At 38.4% G+C, this 21788-nt stretch overlaps 1 long non-coding RNA gene across 2 annotated transcripts in view; it reads right to left on the reverse strand.

Annotated features, from left to right (window-relative positions):
- Positions 1-2550: 2550 nt before the first annotated feature.
- Positions 2551-21788, reverse strand: part of LOC133581284 (uncharacterized) — a 39982-nt gene continuing 20744 nt past the window's right edge. Inside the window, exon 3 of one of the 2 annotated variants that reach the window (XR_009812349.2) lies at positions 2551-3717. This is a non-coding gene — a long non-coding RNA (uncharacterized lncRNA). Of the gene's footprint in view, positions 3721-21788 lie in introns of both variants that reach the window. The other variant, XR_012050631.1, reaches the window with a different exon arrangement.

The following is a 21788-nucleotide window of genomic DNA, read 5'->3' on the forward strand; positions in this document are numbered from 1 at the left end:
TTACTTTGGCCTAAAATAGAACAAACACATTCTGAAAATATTGCAGTTAAATATAGGAAAAAATACCGGCAGCGGTAAAGTTTAGATCCATAAAGAAAAGAAGAAAGTGAATGAATGTTTATAACTGAATAAAAGTACATATGCACAAAAATGTGTTTTCTTTTGTATTATTTTTTTTTTTAATGAATTAAGTAATGTTTATGACAACCTTTTTCCAAAACACAATATAAAATGTGAGATATAACAGGATAATGCATACATTTATCATTTGTTTTCAAAACGCTTACAAAAAAGTGTGACCACATTTTTAGGACTGATGGACTATTGGCGCGTGCTAAATAGCAGCAGGCGGCTGTGGCCTGCGGGCCGGTTCTAATACTAATCAAATATCATCCCGGGGGCCATAGATCGTTCATTCGCGGGCCGGATCTGGCCCACGGGCCTTGACTTTGACACCCCTTTTATAAGAGGACCACGCATCCTGCAATTAATTGGATTTGAGGTCACTATTTTAGGAAATATTCTTTAAAAAAAAAAATTCAACAATGGACACTGAAGAAATTGTTCAGACTTTTATAGGTCATTTCAATGGATTACATTTAGGAAAAAAAACGATTGAGCCTCGCTTTTTTTGTTTAGGGTAGGGGACATACTACTACTATAGATACTGTATACATGAGGCTCTCAGTTTCACAAAATGTCATGCTTTTATTTTTTTCCTGATCATGCAATAAGAAGTTTACTTTACTCTGCTGTACATGTGCTTACACCTGGAAATACACTGAACCTAAATCATTAGTATTACATCACACTATAATATTGTCTGCTGCTGCTACATCCGACAATATTTCTACATCTCAGATTTAGGCTTACATCTCACGTGCTGATAAAATTGGCTACTAGAGCGTCTCAATGGATACATTTTTTTTTTTTTTTTTTTACTGAGTAATGTCTTTAACACTGAACTCAAACATACCACATGCAAACTACTGAGAGATTAACAAAATACTGAATGCACACACACACACACACACACACACACACGCACGCACACACACACACACACTGTTTGGCGTTATCATTTTCTATTATCTAAATAATGACTCAAGCCTTGTACAGTCAAATGATGGCTGCCTTAATATTTTTATCTGCTCTTTAATTTGAATAAATACAAAACTACTACAGATTGCTGCCAGTGTTTTGTGTGTATTGACAATAGATACATGCAAGTGTGCTTTTTGGCATATAATATGTGGTTCTAAAGTTAGTATATGATATATATTAAGAGATAGTTATTATTTATTGAAAATAAGTTCCATTGTAGATCCTTTTTTTTTTTGTCCATTGTCCATCAGTTTTATGGGACTCGCCTTTACAAGCTGCAGTTATAAGTCTCTTACGCCCTCTAGTGTCAAGATTTAGAACATGTTTCACAAGAGATTTTTTTTTTTTTTTTTTTTTAAACTGCATATTCTGACCATCATCTATCACAGGTGTTATGCATAAGTAAGTGAGTGAGTCACCTTGTTCTGTTGAGTACATGAACCATGTGACCTCTCACGCTGACTCTTGTCTTAAGTTGCCTCCCCAGAAAGCAGAGCCCCTATTGGGGTACAGCTGGTGCAGCCTCCCCCTGTGGATGGATGGTACTTAGGGATGGAGGAAGGGCCAAACACTGAGGACTAAAGGTGGGTGCGTTAGAAAGGGGAGGAAACATAGGATATCTACAATATTGACAACATCTTTATTTAATATACAGTGCCCTAACTTAAGAGTGTTTTGAAATAAGAGCTAATTGTTATTTTTTAAGTAGTAAGCATAAATGACAGCTACATTAGCTTGCAGCTAGAAATTGATACATTTGTTTTCTAACCATGAGAAGGAAGAAAGTCAATGTGAAGGTGAATAAGTGGATGATATTCATTGAATTAAAGAAGGAAATAATCAAAAACATGACCGAGTGTCGCAAAGCATACGAGTGTAGTAGGAAGCAGAATGAGTCCAACGCCAGGCAAGAGTGTTAAAATAATACCTAAGTGCCAGACATCTATCTACAAAAATATGGAAAAGTTGCTGATGGTGTGTTTGACAGAGAAGCAGCTGGAAGGAGATACTGTAAAGTACACACTCCACGGTAAATACTGGACATTATTATTACATTACTTTATAAAACGACTTATTTTTTTCTTTTCTAAAAGTTAGTTTTTCTTCCTAAAGGGCATGTTTTTTGTTAAAACTGTGCACCAATTAAACTGATTTTAATTCATTTCAGTGGGCAACATTGATTTGAGATACAAGTGTTTTCAGTAAAGAGCTCTTTGTCACAGAACCAAGTAAGTTCATAAATTGGAGTACTAATGGTTGATAATAAGCGCTGTTAAAAGAATTTCACCCCCGTCACCACACACTTAAGTGACATTTTTATATACATTCAGATTTGAAAAAGCAGAACTGTTGACTTAAGACTTGGACGCTCTAACAATATCGAAGTAAAACTCCGTAATGAAACTGTCAGAACTTGGACTATGGTGCAGTTTCCTGCGTGGATTGTTTTCCCGAGATGCATAAGAATTGGATCGGACATGGCGTGAAGGTAAATACATGATTTAATTATTTCTCTAAAAAGTGTAAACAAAAGGCGCGCACAAGGCGGAGACACAAAACTGGCTAAAGAACAAAAACTCACACTTAACGCAGAATATGGACATGAAACAAAAGACTCGCTAAACGTGACATGAGTAAACAAAAACTTACTTGGAAAAGCATGGAAACGAGCATGGAACAATGGCATTGAATGAGCATAAACAGAGTGATGACGCCAGGCCGACTACCTGGCAACTACAGGCTTAAATAGTCATGTGATGATTGAAAACAGGTGCATGAGTCCAACATGTGAGACAGGTGAAACTAATGGTCGTCATGGTGACAATACAAACAAGGATGTGTAAAAAAACAGGAACTAATGGAGTTTTAACCAAACTAGACATGATCACAAGACATGACAGAAACAGTCTTCAAACCCTGTAGTGTTGCCTGCAGATCTCTCCAGGGTTCATATAAAGTGCTTTGGAACACAAATGAAGCTAACCCAAACTCACACTTACACCCACTAGTCCATGATAACCCTAACTTTAAGATTAACCCAAACTAACGCACCTACAGCACCTTAAACGTCTTAGCTCAACCCTTATCAACCTAACCCAAATTTGGGTTAGAGGGCAAGGGTTCACTCGACGACATGGTAACTAACTAGGGATGGTAACTAACTAGGGACGGTAACTAACGACATGGTAACTAACTTAGGGATGGGCCACACTGAAATCTATATCACCATACAAGTTTCAGACTCCTGCATCACGGAAAGTATTTAGACTTCTTTCATTTTTTCATTGGAGCCATTTGCTAAAATCAAGAATGTTCATTTTATTTCTCATTAATTACACTCAGCACCCCATCTTGACAGGAAAAACATAATTTTTTTGCAAATTTATTAAAAATAAAAAACTCAAATCGCATGTATTTAAGTATTTCACAGGCTTTGCTCAATACTTTGTTGACGCACCTTTGGCAGCGATTACAGCCTCAAGTCTTTTTGAAGATGATGCAACCAACTTGGCACAACTATCTTTGGGCAGCTTCCTCTTTGCATCGCCTCTCAAGCTCCATCAGGTTGGATGGGAAGCGTTGGTTTTCTTCCAGGATGTTCTCCCAATTTGGCTGCTGACATACACAGTAACATATTGTGTCATTTTCTTTGTATTACTTTAAAACTAGTATTTATTTACTTCAACTCTTTATTTAAAATAGGGACGACATATTATCCATCCATCCATTAAATTTTCTACCGCTTGTCCCTTTCGGGGTTGCTGGAGCCTATCTCAGCTGCCTATGAATGAACATATAACATGTCAGGTTTTAGCCAAAGGCTAATTTCCCCCTGTAGGTTGGTGTATACGTACTGTACAATCAAATAATAAAAAACACAAAGGAAAGTCAGGATCACTTGTTTTGTATTTAATATAGTCATTTAATGGGGGCGGAGCTAATCTATGCATACATTTATATACTTGCTCAGTGGACTAGTGTTTAGTGTCCGCCCTAAGATTGGTAGGTTGTGAGTTCAAACCCCGGCCGAGTCATACTAAAGACTATAAAAATGGGACTCATTAGCTCCCTGCTTGGCACTCAGCATCAAGGGTTGGAATTGGGGGTTAAATCACAAAAATGATTCCCGAGCGCGGCCACTGCTGCTACTCACTGCTCCCCTCACCTCCCAGGGGGTGATCAAGGGTGATGGGTCAAATGCAGAGAATAATTTTGCCACACCTAGTGTGTGTGTGACAATCATTGGTACTTTAACTTTATACATCAGACCAGCATTTTTACATTTAAAAAATTATAAAATCTCAGTAGATTGTATTTGGAAAGAATACTACATTGATGGGAAGTACAAGAATTATAGTCTTTTTTTTGTAGAGTGATTCAATCGGTTCTAGATTTGTTACGCCTGTTAGAGACCAGCTCGTTATACAATGTGAGAAAAGATCATGCAGTGCAGAAACATCATGGCAGCTTCATCACTCAAATACCTTCTGATTTGATTAAAATGGCATATATTATATTTAACTGTATTGGACACCATTTTGGTATTGTTTTTTGAAAGAAAGGACTAAATCCAATGTTGAAGTGAATTATATTTATATCGCGCTTTTCTCTAGTGACTCAAAGCGCATTACATAGTGAAACCCAATATCTAAGTTACATTTAAAGCAGTGTGGGTGGCACTGGGAGCAGGTGGGTAAAGTGTCTTGCCCAAGGACACAACAGCAGTGACTAGGATGGCGGAAGCGGGGATCGAACCTGCAACCCTCAAGTTGCTGGCACGGCCGCTCTACCAACCGAGCTATACCTTCACCACCTTTAGTTGTTGACCTCCAAAACACCCATTCAACTGAGTAGTGTTTGAGTCTTGCTTGTTTTTGTTGAGAAAACAAAGGTGTGTGTTTAGCAGAAGGCAGGACCTGCTTAGGCAGTCTTGAACAAGTGCAAGGGCTGATGAGGGAATCTGAGCAGCTTCTTCGGTAGAAATAATCACTGCATCCTCTGCATACATCTGTACGTCCACACCTTTACAAATACAGGTAAAAGCCAGTAAATTAGAATATTTTGAAAAATTTGATTTATTTCAGTAATTGCATTCAAAAGGTGTAACTTGTACATTATATTTATTCATTGCACACAGACTGATGCATTCAAATGTTTATTTCATTTAATTTTGATGATTTGAAGTGGCAACAAATGAAAATCCAAAATTCCGTGTGTCACAAAATTAGAATATTACTTAAGGCTAATACAAAAAAGGGATTTTTAGAAATGTTGGCCAACTGAAAAGTATGAAAATGAAAAATATGAGCATGTACAATACTCAATACTTGCTTGGAGCTCCTTTTGCCTCAATTACTGCGTTAATGCGGCGTGGCATGGAGTCGATGAGTTTCTGGCACTGCTCAGGTGTTATGAGAGCCCAGGTTGCTCTGATAGTGGCCTTCAACTCTTCTGCGTTTTTGGGTCTGGCATTCTGCATCTTCCTTTTCACAATACCCCACAGATTTTCTATGGGGCTAAGGTCAGGGGAGTTGGCGGGCCAATTTAGAACAGAAATACCATGGTCCGTAAACCAGGCACGGGTAGATTTTGCGCTGTGTGCAGGCGCCAAGTCCTGTTGGAACTTGAAATCTCCATCTCCATAGAGCAGGTCAGCAGCAGGAAGCATGAAGTGCTCTAAAACTTGCTGGTAGACGGCTGCGTTGACCCTGGATCTCAGGAAACAGAGTGGACCGACACCAGCAGATGACATGGCACCCCAAACCATCACTGATGGTGGAAACTTTACACTAGACTTCAGGCAACGTGGATCCTGTGCCTCTCCTGTCTTCCTCCAGACTCTGGGACCTCGATTTCCAAAGGAAATGCAAAATTTGCATGGTTGGGTGATGGTTTGGGGTGCCATGTCATCTGCTGGTGTCGGTCCACTCTGTTTCCTGAGATCCAGGATGGCAGGAGCAAGGGTGAAGTGTCTTGCTCAAGGACACAACGGACGTGACGAGGCTGGTAGAAGGTTGGGATTGAACCAGGAACCCCTCACGTTGCTGGCACGGCCACTCTCCCAACCGCGCCACGCCATTCCCAAGTATCAGCAAGATCATTGATAAAGGAAAATGAAATGGGGCCCAAAATGGATCCTTGCGGTACCTATACAGGACAATCTTGACAAGAGTATTTTACCCCATTGACCACAGTGTTCTATTGGGTATATATTTTGTGGCATTTGTGGAAAAATTTAAAGATGAACATTTTGATAAAAGTACATTAAAGTCCACAGAATCAAATCTAAGAAAACTTTATCCAATGAACATTCGACTTTCTCTAGAAACATTGTTACTGCTGATTCAGTCTGGCCATCATGCAGGTGTTCCATTAGTTGTTTAGCAACCCATTTTTTGAAAACACTGGCAGCTTACTAATTGGCGACAGGCCAATTACTTGTATCAATTGGACGGCCTGGCCGTGCCAGCAACTCGAGGGTTCCAGGTTCGATCTCCGCTTCTGCCACCGTAGTCATTGCTGTTGTGTCCTTAGGCAAGGCACTTCACCCACATGCTCCCAGTGCCACACCCTGGTTCAAATGTAGTTTAAAGATGTAGATAATGGGTTTCACTCTGTAAAGCGCTTTGAGTCTCTAGAGAAAAGTGCTATATAAATATAATTCACTTTACTTGTGTCACCTGAATGGGGTCATTAAAGCATTCTTCCATTTCACTGGGACAGTCTTATGTTTCATTGATAAGTTGATTAATTTAGTGATTGGGCATACCAATGCTTCCTTATACTTTTTAGCAGTCCAGCATCGAGATTGTAGTTGTCTTTAGCTTTAGAATTCTTTGAAAACCTGTGGTACAGTTACCTCCTTTATGGTGACAGTCTGTTGGGTACCATGAATTAATTGACATGGACCCCGACTTAAACAAGTTGAAAAACATATTCAGGTGTTATCATTTAGTGGTCAATTGTACGGAATAGGTACTGTACTGTGTAAACTGTACTGTTTCAGATCATGTATTCTCTTCCTTTGCAATCTACTAATAAAAATTTCAATCAATCAATCAAACCAGTTATTGAATTATTCATTAACAATATTAGTAAATGTTCAAAATATTTCCTGCTATTGGCTCTGATTTACATCCTTTGTTTTTTTGCCCTTAAAGCTATCATGTGTTCCTGGGTTTGTAAACAACAACAAATACGACAAAATAATTTGTCATAAAAATTATGGCTTCAAACCCTGTAGTATCAACCGTGTGTTGATGATATAATTGCTATTGTTACTGTTGATGTCTGTATCGATCTGCCCACCTTGTTTTACAAAACCCAAAACCAGTGAAGTTGGGACTATGATTGATTGATTGATTGAAACGTTTATTAGTAGATCGCACAGTACAGTACATATTCCGTACAATTGACCACTAAATGGTAACACCCGAATAAGTTTTTCAACTTGTTTAAGTCGGGGTCCACGTTCATCAATTCATGGATATTGTGTAAATGGTAAATAAAAACAGAATAAAATGATTTGCAAATCATTTTCAACTTATATTCAATTGAATAGACTGCAAATACAAGACATTTAATGTTCGAACTGAGAAACAAAAACTTAGAATTTAATGGCAGCAACATATTGCAACAAAGTTGGCACAGGGGCATTTTTACCACTGTGTTACATGGCCTTTCCTTTTAACAACACTCAGTAAACGTTTGGGAACTGAGGAGACCCATTTTTTAAGCTTTTCAGGTGGAATTCTTTCCCATTCTTGCTTGATGTACAGCTTAAGTTGTTCAACAGTCCGGGGTCTCCACTGTGGTATTTAAGGCTTCATAATGCGCCACACATTTTCAATGGGAGACAGGTCTGGACTACAGGCAGGCCAGTCTAGTACCCGCACTCTTTTACTATGAAGCCACGCTGTTGTAACACGTGCAGAATGTGGCTTGGCATCGTCTTGCTGAAATAAGCAGGTGCGTCCATGAAAAATACATTGCTTGGATGGCAACATACAGCATGTTGCTCCAAAACCTGTATGTACCTTTCAGCATTAATGGTGCCTACACAGATGTGTAAGTTACCCATGCCTTGGGCACTAATACACCCCCATACCATCACAGATGCTGGCAAATGATTGTATTTTGTTTTTATTTACGATTTACACAACGTGCCAACTTCACTGTTTTTAGGTTTTGTACATTGAAGAGCTCTAGGTTAGCATATCCCAGCACTGTGGAGGAACATTAGCCGCTAGCTAGAATGCGAGAACGCAGCCATTCGCTTGTTGCTGTGAATGCATTATCGCAATATAACGATAGCAATAAGAACTATTGTGGGCCAAATTCCTATTATTGTCTAAATCACGCAAACTTAACTCTAACTTTCCCTAACCCTAAAGTACCGTAAACCGAACCAAAACCCTTATTCAAACCCTAACTGAACACACTGTACGCCGATCAACCTGATCCACACGTTAAAATTGAAACCTTAACCCTGGCCAAAACTGTAACACTAATCCAAACAACCAAGTTTTAAGGTACATGCTTTTTGTTGAACAGTTTCCTACTCGTAACAATGCCTTACTTTCCTTGCAAAACCCAACTGCTGTGAATATGTAATGCACTGGCGTGGGGGAGGGGGCGTTACTGCAGGTCGCCCTGCATGTGGTTTCACAGCAGATCTGACAGCGTATGTGCCTGTTAATTAATCAGTTCATAAAGGCGCTTGTGTTTCACTCGTCACAGCCACAAACGTGGAGACAGTGTCCCTCAGACCCGAGTGTGATTCCACGCACGCTCTCAGCAAGGACATGCTGCTTGCCGATCTCGCGTCTTCATATAGCTCACAGTGGGAGCTCCTTTGTCACTCCCACATTACCTTGTGTTTTCACTGTCACATCCAGCATTAACAAGACACACGCAGGTGACACTTTGGATCTCACTCAATGCCGACATTCTCCAGTGATCACTCTCTCGCTAGCTGCTAAAGTTTCTCTCAAATGTACGGAGAGGAAAACTTTTCATCACGTCCTTGCATGTGCTGCTTCATTAGAACAACCAGCTTTTAACCGCTTTTTGTATTTTTGACAGAAAAATGTGCCCACATTTTCCCCAGTTTTTGTACGCCGATGCCATTTAGGTTATGGTACGGCCAAACATTACGCTCGACAAACTAGTCCGCTTGCATCATTCGGCGGAATCGAGTACCCAAATGAAGACTATTATGCATTGGTTACTCAGTCTTTGAAGAAATGACAGTGGTTCTTTTGGAGTGGGCACACTATACGGCAGGGCTATTTAACTACATCATGAAGAGGGTCGCAGATACAAGAGCCCAAGGTCTCAGGGGCCGGACATCAAAATTTTGATTTTTCTTTCGAAAGTGCCTCCGCAAGTTCTATTCCTTTGAGTCTGCGTTTACTTATTTACAAAGTAAACACATCAGCTTTCACACTGCACTGTCAATAAATTCACTATTCTGCCCTCGCTACTTGTTTCCAGCGTGTGCAGCTGGACAGATAGTTAACAGCATGAGAAAATAGAAGCTATGTTTTTTTGGATGATTGATGTTCCTTTTGAATTATTTTTGTTCCTTAGTTTTATTTATTTAGGCTTATAAGGCTGAAAATATGAACATAAAATTGTGAAGTACATTGTGTATTTTATATTGATAAAATAGAAGGTTTAGTGTTAATACCCACATGTGGTTTAACACAATTAAACCTAAGGTTTAGCTTTATCGCCCTCCGCTGGTCAATTTCAGCACTACATGTATTTCACCAGTTAAACAAAAACAACACAACCATGAATACAAAAGACATCAAAGTCAGCAATTTCAATACATTCATACTTTGTTGTCCAGTCGCTGTTAAAAGTCCGATTTTCTCGATTGACTTTGATCTTTTTCAGGGTCGATAGTGCCTTTTTCTTCTACTCACACCACTGCTGCTGCTACCATGAACTGATTAACATGGACCCCGACTTAAACAAGTTGAAAAACTTATTCGGGTGTTACCATTTAGTGGTCAATTGTACGGAATATGTACTGTGCAATCTACTAATAAAAGTTTCAATCAATCAAGCAAATTTGACAAATATGCTTCGCCGTATCCCCCCTGTGAGGTGGAGGGAGTACTATCCAGGAGATCGCAAAAAGCCGCTGCCTGACCAGGGCTCAGAAAATCTGCAAAGACTCCTCCCACCACCACCAAGGACTGTTTTCACTGCTGGACTCTAAAAAGAGGTTCCGCAGCCCCCAAAGCAGAACCTCCAGGTTCTGTAACAGCTTCTTCCCTCAGGCCGTAAGACTCTTGAACGCATCATAATTAAATTATCCCCTCAACTCCCCCCAAAATGGATTAACTCGCTGGAATAAAAAAGACAATATAACATACATCCATAAACGTGGACGCATGTGAAAAAGTGCAATATATTTATCTGTACAGTAACCTATTTCTTTATTTATTTATATATGCACCTTATTGATTTTTTTATCCTGCACTACCATGAGCTTATGTAACGAAATGTCGTTCTTATCTGTACTGTAAAGTTCAAATTTGAATGACAATAAAAAGGAAGTCTAAGTCTACTTCATACACATGAACAACCTTGTTTTGAATGGTTTCATCAAGCCTATTTGGGTGTTGTTCAGCTTGCTTTTGAAAATAACTACATGTTCATTTTAAAAGTTAGCAGGATGAAATATGGCCATAGGAGTTGTGAAGGAATTATTTACAATACATGCACTGTCTGTTCTTCGCTAAATTATTTTCAGCACAAGCTATTAGGTGAGTACACATTGGAGTTCCCTGGGATCCTTTTGTCCCCCAGTGACTCTTTAAAATGGCCATTTTTCAATATACTGTAAATCTGTTATTTTATAATGATTATTCAATGACAACCCAATGAATTCAAGCATGTCCCTTTGAAGTATGTGCAAGTCCTGTTAGAGGTGTAATTTGACCCCTTAGCCATTAGATACTGCCAGAATACCATACTGCATGTTCATATTGGATCAAAAGTGTCAAACTCAAGGCCCTGGGGCCATGTCTGGCCCGCAAACACCTGGAAATGATGTGTCAATGAAGTACTTAATATTTTGTCACTAAATGCAGTGGATTTTTTTCATTCACAATTCACAATGTAAAGTGCTTTAAGGCAATAGAGAAAAGCGCTATATAAATATAATTCACTTCACTAATTCACATTTTGCCAGAAAAAAGATATGTACTGCTTGAAACTGCATACCTTTTAAACTTTAAAGGGGAACATTATCACAATTTCAGAAGGGTTAAAACCATTAAAAATCAGTTCCCAGTGGCTTATTTTATTTTTCGAAGTTTTTTTAAAAATTTTGCCCATCACGCAATATCCCTAAAAAAAGCTTCAAAGTGCCTGATTTTAACCATCGTTATATACACCCGTCCATTTTCCTGTGACGTCACATAGTGATGCCAACACAAACAAACATGGCGCATAGAACAGCAAGCTATAGCGACATTAGCTCGGATTCAGACTCGGATTTCAGCGGCTTAAGCGATTCAACAGATTACGAATGTATTGAAACGGATGGTTGTAGTGTGGAGGCAGGTAGCGAAAACGAAATTGAAGAAGAAACTGAAGCTATTGAGCCATATCGGTTTGAACCGTATGCAAGCGAAACCGACGAAAACGACACGACAGCCAGCGACACGGGAGAAAGCGAGGACGAATTCGGCGATCGCCTTCTAACCAACAATTGGTATGTGTTTGTTTGGCAATAAAGGAAACTAACAACTATGAACTAGGTTTACAGCATATGAAATACATTTGGCAACAACATGCACTTTGAGAGTGCAGCCCAATTTTCATCAATTAATATATTCTGTAGACATACACTCATCCGCTATCTTTTCCTGAAAGCTGATCTGTCCAGTTTTGGAGTTGATGTCAGCAGGCCAGGGAAGCTAGGGTCGATATTCGTCTCTTGATCACCTTCGGTGGCATAAGGGACGGTGTGAGCCAAGACACCCAGGGGGTTTAGCTCGCTCGTCTGCGGGAACAAACTGCCGCCATTGCTTGCCGTGCTAGCGAGGTCCTTTGTCCCTGAATTGCTCACACACTCCGGCAGATTCAATGGGGGTCTGGCGGCAGATTTCTTTGACTTTATCGTTGGAAATGCATCTGCTTTGAGTGTCGCAGGATATCCACACATTCTTGCCATCTCTGTCGTAGCATAGCTTTCGTCGGTAAAGTGTGCGGAACAAACGTCCAATTTCTTGCCACTTTCGCATCTTTGGGCCACTGGTGCAACTTGAATCCGTCCCTGTTCGTGTTGTTACACCCTCCGACAACACACCGACGAGGCATGATGTCTCCAAGGTACGGAAAACAGTCGAAAAAACGGAAAATAACAGAGCTGATTTGACTCTGTGTTTGAGAAAATGGCGGATTGTTTCCCGATGTGACGTCACAACGTGACGTCATCGCTCCGAGAGCGAATACTAGAAAGGCGTTTAATTCGCCAAAATTCACCCATTTAGAGTTCGGAAATCGGTTAAAAAAAATATGGTCTTTTTTCTGCAACATCAAGGTATATATTGACGCTTACATAGGTCTGGTGATAATGTTCCCCTTTAATAGTGTCTAGTATTGCAACAAATATTACAGTATATTATCACATTCCAAACATTTTTTGTCTAAATAAAAATAAATACTTAAATATCTGCTTGACTTATTTTACGGTAAACTACCCATCAAATTATTTAAAATGACAATAAATTATACGTTCTTTAAAGCATATTACTGTAAATTGAAAAAAACTACAATTTTTTTGCATTAACATTATTAGCTGCCATATTTTTACTGTAAAATGTTTTTAACAGTGTTATTACTTCTAAACCTACTCAGTGGCCTAGTGGTTAGAGTGTCCGCCCTGAGATCGGTAGGTTGTGAGTTCAAATGCCGGCCGAGTCATACCAAAGACTATAAAAATGGGACCCATTACCTCCCTGCTTGGCACTCAGCATCAAGGGTTGGAATTGGGGGTTAAATCACCAAAAATGATTCCCGGGCGCGGCACCGCTGCTGCCCACTGCTCCCCTCACCTCCCAGGGGGTGAAGAAGGGGATGGGTCAAATGCAGAGGACACATTTCACCACACCTAGTGTGTGTGTGACAATCATTGGTACTTTAACTTTAAATGGAAAGACAATACATTTGTTTTTACGGTAGAAAAACTGGCAGCTAAGTTGCCAGAATAAAAAAAGAACTTGTACTGTTTAACAATATAATGTTGTAAAAACCAATGTCAATTTAACACAAAAACTCTGGCAACTTAGCTGCCAGCTTTTTCCGTAAAAACTAAACAGTGGTACTGTTTTTATATTTACCGTAAAATGTAAGAAATTAGACTATTTTACAGTAACATTTTGTAAATGTAAAGTTCTTACTGTAGATTCAACACTCCACTTAAAAAATATTTAATTAATGATAAAATCCAGGTGTTTATTCACTGTTACAAGCGGCCCTCTGATGGCAGCCATAACTACCATGTGGCCCTCAATAAAAACCAGTTTGACATCCCTGTGTTAGATGCACATAGTTGCTTTGAATCCGTCAACAACTCATATGTAATAAAATATAAGATGTATGTGGCCACAAAAATATTGTGCGTACATGTACAAATATTGCAGTCTGTGTTTTTGCCATAAAATTTGACAAAAAAAGCATAACACATTAATAAACTAAAATACTCTGTCAGATAGATCTGATGTTGATCTAGAGATTTAAGAGTTTAAATTAAACTTAAAAAAAGGTATGTCTTTTAAGAGTTGTATGGCTGAAACCTTTTGGTCGGCGGGACCTTTAAACATTCACCACATTTAGGTAATCACCAAGGATTAATCTGGCCATCTTGAAATCAATACAATGATTAGGTAAGATTTAATCAACAGGCCCCCTGCTGGCCAAGTAGTGCATGCCATTCTGCCTCCATTCAGGATGCAATTAATCAACGATTCCCCATAATCAATCCATTTGAGTCAGTACACACTTGGCTACCACTGTTCCAGAACTACAATCCTACACACTGGAATGGTCCCAGGTCTGTAACCCGAATGTTCAAAAATGAACTTGTCACCTTTTTAATACATTTCTCAGAGTGAGAAAATCCTACAGTGAAGCTCGTTAAGGATCAGACAGGTTCACACCTTGTGGCAGCGTTCTGCATTTTAGACTGTGTCTCTTGCCATTCCTCAAAAAGAAGAAAGCGGAATTGCACATTGATTTTGAGGCGTGTTTTCAAGGAGAGAGGTGCTTCTGAAAGTGAGAAATCTAATTATGACGACTTCTAGTGAAAGTGTAGATCTAAACACCAGTTCAAATGAACATAACTTGTGTTTGAATAACTATTTATTGATTTCTACTATTGTTGCAGGTTATATTTGCCCACATGGGACACATGCAAAACAAAAAATGCTGACCGAGTTTGAAAGTCATTCAGTGTCTTTGTGGGTACTCAAGTGTGTTTTGTGTGGATTTGGCTAATGATGGCAATGCTGGTTAAAAAAATAAATAAACATGAAGAAAAAGATAGATTTTACCAAATAATCCTTGAAAGTAGGGCTAGGCGATACATCGATATACGCGCTATATCGCGGGTTTGTCTCTGTGCGATATAGAAAATGACTATATCGTGATATCAGAGTATACGTTCTCACGCAGTTGCTTTTAGCTGCAGACATTGCACTGTAGGCTCTTCCCACTCTTTTTTGTCTGTCCTTCTCAGACAGTGAGCGCACCTTCTTACATACATCACATACTGTCACGTCACATACTGTCACGTCACATACGTATACGTCCTCGCGCAGCAAAGAGGTAGCAGCATGGCTAAAGTTAGCTGTGGTGCGAGTGGTAATACGAAAGAAAGAAGGTGCGAATCTGGTAACAAATGAAGGAAGAATTAATTCCCAAGAAAAACAGCAGGGGGTCCATCGTCTGGCGGTGGTTTGGCTTCAAGTGGGAATATGTCAAACAGACAACCGTAATCTGTCAAGTGTGGGGGGAAAAGCATTGCTACAATAAGTAGCATTACTGCTAATGTGTAGCATCATTTGAAAAGTCACTTGCTAGAAAATGTAGAATGCTCACTCCGCATGTCAACATCTCCATTCGGTGCCACACGCCCACACTATCAAAATGCCGAGGCAAACATTTCCAGATCAAAAATAGTCAACAACAAAAGAGATAACGTCCGCAGGAACCTACCACATAGCGAAGGACGTACACAATTTGATTTCCTAGTAAGCAGCTAATTTTTATTTGACAGTTATTGAAATATCTTGTGTGACATCATGCACAAATCAAATCAAATCAACTTTATTTATAAAGCACATTTAAAATTTACCACAGACAAAAGTGCACTTTATTTGTTTTAAACTATTGTAGTGGCGTTCTGTACAAAAAGGGCACTTTAATTTATTGTTGTTTTGATTTGTTATCTTAGTGACATCATGCACAAAAGTGCACTAATAGCTTGTTTTAAAATGTCTCTGACAATCTTGCACTTTCTGTTTTGAAATGACATGAATGTTTGTGCCACTGCTTAATAACTGTTTAATAAATACACTTTTGCTAAATTGACTTAGTTGTGATTTCCCTCTCTGCATGAAAGTTTAAAAGTAGCATATATTAATGCAGTATGAAGAAGAATGTTTTAATGTAGACACATAGAATCATCATACTGCTGCGATTATATGCATCAAGTGTTCATTCAAGGCTAAGGCAAAATATGGAGATATATATCGTGTATCGCGATATGGCCTAAAAATATCGAGATATTAAAAAAAGCCACATCGCCCAGCTCTACTTGAAAGTCTTGGTTCTAAATGTCACATTACTTGTTTTAACGACAGTAAATAAATCCTTCAGGTGTTAAGTTCAAGATCCACCTAATGCTAAAATGTAGACCGTTTAAAAGTGTTTTTTCTGCCCTACTAGGAACATGCAGTTTTGTGTGTCTGTAGCTTTAATGCTAATGAGCTATTGTACACTTTATCCATTTTAAACAATACAGTTAGGGCTGCAACTAACAACTAATTTGACAATCGATTAATCTGTCGATTATTACTTCGATTAATCGATTAATAATCGGATAAAAGAGACAAACTACATTTCTATCCTTACCAGTATTTTATTGGGGGGAAAAACAGCATACTGGCACCATACTTATTTTGATTATTGTTTCTCAGCTGTTTGTAAATGTTGCGTTTATAAATAAAGGTTTATAAAAAAAGAAAAAAAAGTAGCCTCTGCGCATGAGCATAGCATAGATCCAACGAATCGATGACTAAATTAATCGCCAACTATTTTTATAATCGATTTGATCGATTAGTTGTTGCAGCCCTAAATACAGTAAAGTGTGACTGAGCAAATGTTTTAGACGACATAAAGTACAGGCCAAAAGTTTGGACACACCTTATTTCAATTGGTTTTCTATATTTTCATGACTATTTACATTGTAGATTGTCACTGAAGGCATCAAAACTATGACACCTTTGAAGTGAAAACCCTTTCAGGTGACTACCTCTTGAAGCTTATCGGGAGAATGCCAAAAGTGTGCAAAGCAGTAATCAGAGCAAAGGGTGAGTTTCCTCTTTTCTGACTTAAAAACGTTATCACAATGTTAGAGACTCGTGATAAACAAAGCGTCAAATCATAAGGTTCAAGTAGCTTTGACCCCAGTGTTCCCTGGTAACTCATGTCTGGTATTTTCTGACTAATCCAATTCTACCGCTTGTCCCTTTCGGGATCGCAGGGGGTGCTTGAGATATCCAGTTCTTCCCAAATAGTCTCAAATATGGGGTGCATGGGAGCATGTGCACTCCAAAACGTGCTCATTATAGCCATTAATCCTGACTTTCTCATTTTAATTAAGAAAAATAATCGAGCACAAATTGTTTCATTCATTTTTGTTTTGTAGGTTAAAGAGTTTTAGTGCTGTGCTCCTTAATATTAAATGTTACTGACCAATTTGAATATATTACTTATTGATTTTACTAAATGTTATTTTTCAGTATCAAAAGGTTCAAGTCGGTCAAAAGATGTTTATAGTTTATATAAGGATATACATATATACATATATATACATACATATATATACATATACATACATATACATATATATATATACACATATACATATACATACATATATATATATATACATACATACATACATACATACATACATATATATACCGTATTTTCCGCACTATAAGGCGCACCTAAAAACCACAAATTTTCTCAAAAGCTGACAGTGCGCCTTATAACCCGGTGCGCTTTATATATGGATAAATATTAAGATTCATTTTCATAAAGTTTAGGTCTCGCAACTACGGTAAACAGCCGCCATCTTTTTTCCCCGTAGAAGAAGCGCGCGGTGCATGCTGGGATATGTGACGTTTCATTTCCATTTGTGTGTTTATGTAAAGACCCCAAAATGGCTCCTATTAAGTGTGTTGTCTGTCTAATTATAAATAATGCAGACGAGGCGTGTTAACGGAGTTCTCAACGTTTACTCACAGCGTGCTAACTGCCAGCATACAACGCTTCTCAGGGCTACCGCGCATGCTCGTAACTATCGTTGCATGCTGGGTAGTGTAGTTGTTATATTTGCTAGCTCATAACAGCACATTGAGAGACACGCTTACGCGCTTAATTCAATACTCGCCGTCATTCCGGGTGGATTGACAAAAGACCTCCAGCCGCTAGATATTGGTGTCAACAGGGCATTCGAAGCTAGACTGCTAACTGCGTGGGAACAATGGATGACAGAAGGCGAACACACCTTCACTAAGACGAGGAGGCAGCGCCAGACGACGCCAACATCTGCCAGTGGATCGTAAATTTGCCCAACTTTTCACTTCGGACACCGAAGACGAAGGATTTACGAATGAAGAATAACTTCAGAAAGTGAGCGCTATGTTTATTTTGTGTGTTGTGACATTAACGTTCGAGCAACATTATGTTGCTATTGCTCTGCACTATTTTGAATTTTACTATGTTTGTGATTGCACATTTGCGTACATTTTGGGAGTGAACAGAGTTGTTAGAACGCTGGTTTTTAATATATTATTAAAGTTTGACTGACCTATCTGACTGTTTTTTTGACATTCCCTTTAGCGCAGCGTAGGCGCGGCTTATAGTCCGGGGCGGCTTATTGGTGGACAAAGTTATGAAATATGCCATTCATTGAAGGTGCGGCTAATAATCCGGTGCGCCTTATAGTGCGGAAAATGCGGTATATATATATATACACATACTGTATACATATACAAATATATACTGTATATATATATATATATATACATACATATATTCATATACATACATAATATATATATATATATATATATATATATATATATATATATCTTTTTTAGATTTCAGGCAAATCGATGCTTTTTAAAAGGTATTCTTAGTTGTAAGTTGATCTGTATTACTTTTTTGTCGTCTTTGATGTTAATAAGGTATATGCATAACAATTTTATAGACACATTTTACTAGTCATGGCAGAGAGTGGGGGATGGGATTTTTTTTTTTTTTTCCTCGGGGAAGTGTAACAGAAAATAATAGAGAAGCACTGGACTAATGGAATATATTTGCATTGACGTAGAACCTGACTGCTTAAACACATAATGATGATAATTCAGATGATGTGCTTATGGTTTAATTTTATTTTGAACATGCATACAATACAATATTTTACATTATACAACATACAGTTTCCTCAATGCGACATGTCCGAAAAGGAGAGGGAAGAAGCAAGTCTTATTTAATCCTAATCATTTTCCATTTCACAGCAATTTACTAACACATGTGCTCACTTCCTGTTTTCAATTTGTAAGACAAACACATTAAATAAATAAGATGTTAAGTAAGTTTTGATAAACACGATTATTACATTTTTCAATAAAGTTCAAGATGTTTATCAGGATTCTTCTTCCTTGTACTTTGTAAACACTTTGAGTTAGAACAGTTTGTTAAAGTGGATCATATTAGTACATTGATTTCATTCCATACCGTATTTTTCGGACTATAAGTCGCAGTTTTTTTCATAGTTTGGTGCGACTTATACTCAGGAGCGACTTATGTGTGAAATTATTAACACATTACCGTAAAATAGCAAATAATATTATTTAGCTCATTCACGTAAGAGACTAGGCGTATAAGATTTCATGGAATTTAGCGATTAGGAGTGACAGATTGTTTGGTAAACGTATATCATGTTCTATATGTTATAGTTATTTGAATGACTCTTTTTTTTTTTTTTTTTTAAATTAAATCAACATAGAAAAAACACACGATACACTTTCAACTAGTGCATCAACCCCCCCAAAAAAACCTCCCTCCCCCATTCACACTCATACACACCCACTCACACAAAAGGGGTTGTTTCTTTCTGCTACCAATATTCTGGTTCCCACAACATGGACAACACTTCTGCAAGGGACACAGTCCCTAAAGCACACTTGATTGTATGTGCTGCTGGTCCACTAACATTTTCATTTAATTACTATTTCTTTTTTTTATGTAATTATTTTTATATTGTTTTACTTTCTTTTTTATCCAAGAAAATATTTATTTATCCTATCTTAAAAAAAATAAAAAAATAAAAAAAGGACCTTATCTTCACCAGACCAGGTTGTAAATGAAATTAGATTTGTTTAAAGGGTTTTTAAAACCAGGTCCAGTCCAGATAATGTCCAAGTCAGGTTCAGCAACACACACCTTCATTCATGTACACTGAAAAAAAAAAAATGTATGTACAGTCCAGATTATGTTCAGGTCACTCAAAATTAGGGAACACAACAACAGATAGCATATAATCTATAAACATAATTACACTTTCGACATAAGCCTTTGAGGACTTCCCATCTTTTTTTTATGTTTTTTGGCATCATTATCGTTTTCAACCATGTAACTTTCTAAAGTTAAAATATACTGAATAAATGTTTTAAAAAAAGTAATACTAAGTGAATATCTGTTTTTGGCCTTAAAAATAAACCTTTTACCGAGTACTATAATTAAATTGATTAAATCATGATTTAGGGCTTCACGGTGGCAGAGGGGTTAGTGCATCTGCCTCACAATACGAAGGTACTGAGTAGTCTTGGGTTCAATCCCGGGCTCGGGATCTTTCTGTGTGGAGTTTGCATGTTCTCCCCGTGACTGCGTGGGTTCCCTCCGGGTACTCCGGCTTCCTCCCACCTCCAAAGACATGCACCTGGGGATAAGTTGATTGGCAACACTAAATTGGCCCTAGTGTGTGGATGTGAGTGTGAATGTTGTCTGTCTATCTGTGTTGGCCCTGCGATGAGGTGGCGACTTGTCCAGGGTGTACCCCGCCTTCCGCCCGATTGTAGCTGAGATAGGCTCCAGCGCCCCCCACGACCCCAAAGGGAATAAGCGGTAGAAAATGGATGGATGGATGGATAAATCATGATTGTCAATGAACTCTCCCAAAATAACAGAAACCACATCAAGCTTCATAAACAAACCAATCCTTAAACACATTTTTTCAACTTCCACCCAAAGTGGAATGACTCTTACCATAATATGTTACGTTAACATACCAGGCACGTTCTCAGTTGGTTATTTATGCGTCATCTGACGTACACTTATTCAGCCTGTTGTTCACTATTCTTTATTTATTTTAAATTGCCTTTCAAATGTCTATTCTTGGTGTTGGGTTTTATCAAATAAATTTCCCCCAAAAGTGCGACTTATATATGTTTTTTTCCTTCTTTATTATGCATTTTCGGCCGGTGCGACTTATACTCCGGAGCGACTTATACTCCGAAAAATACGGTAATTTAATTCTACACACAGATATGCTAAAGGTTTCAAGTGTTGTACGTGCATACAGATGTTTTGAGTTACATTTTTCTCTAAGGTTAGATTTCTCCTTTTTTTGAGAAGAATTGTTGTATGTTCTTGGGTAGCAGGTTATAGTTTGCTTTGTGCATAATTTTAGCAGTTTGCAAATGTACAACATTTTAGAATTTCAATATTTATGATTCAATGCAATCATAATTCAATTCTGCGATGAGGTGGCGACTTGTCCAGGGTGTACCCCGCCTACCGCCCGAATGTAGCTGAGATAGACTCTAGCGACCCCGAAATGGACAAGCGGTAGAAAATGGATGGATGGAGGATTCAATAATAAAAAGGGTTTGTATGTTCTCTATATCCAACATCATGTGTTATTCTAACTGACTCGTCATTTCCGGGTCTAAGTTGAATGTCAAAGTTGACCAACTCGTCAGTTTATGGCCACAACCTTGTACCCTACAAGTGAAATGCATGATTAATGGTCTAGAATGCACTTTAACCAGCCCAGAGGCGATGCAGCAGTTCACCGGCTCAGTATGTCAATATAGTAGCATAAGCTAGTTAGCTCTCTGTGATCACAGCACCACTAAGAGTAGTTTCTCTGCATTAGCGCTTATAATAACAATATTGCTAATACTTGTTTAATATTTAGGTCACAATATGTGAAGTGAATTATAGTTATATAGCGATTTTCTCTAGTGACTCAAAGCGCTTTACATAGTGAAAATCAATATCTAAGTAACATTTAAATCAGTGTGGGTGGCACTGGGAGCAGGTGGGTAAAGTGTCTTGCCCAAGGACACAATGGCAGGGAC

The sequence above is a fragment of the Nerophis lumbriciformis genome, linkage group LG10, assembly GCF_033978685.3.
Source record: "Nerophis lumbriciformis linkage group LG10, RoL_Nlum_v2.1, whole genome shotgun sequence".
Classification (NCBI taxonomy): Eukaryota; Metazoa; Chordata; class Actinopteri; order Syngnathiformes; family Syngnathidae; genus Nerophis; species Nerophis lumbriciformis.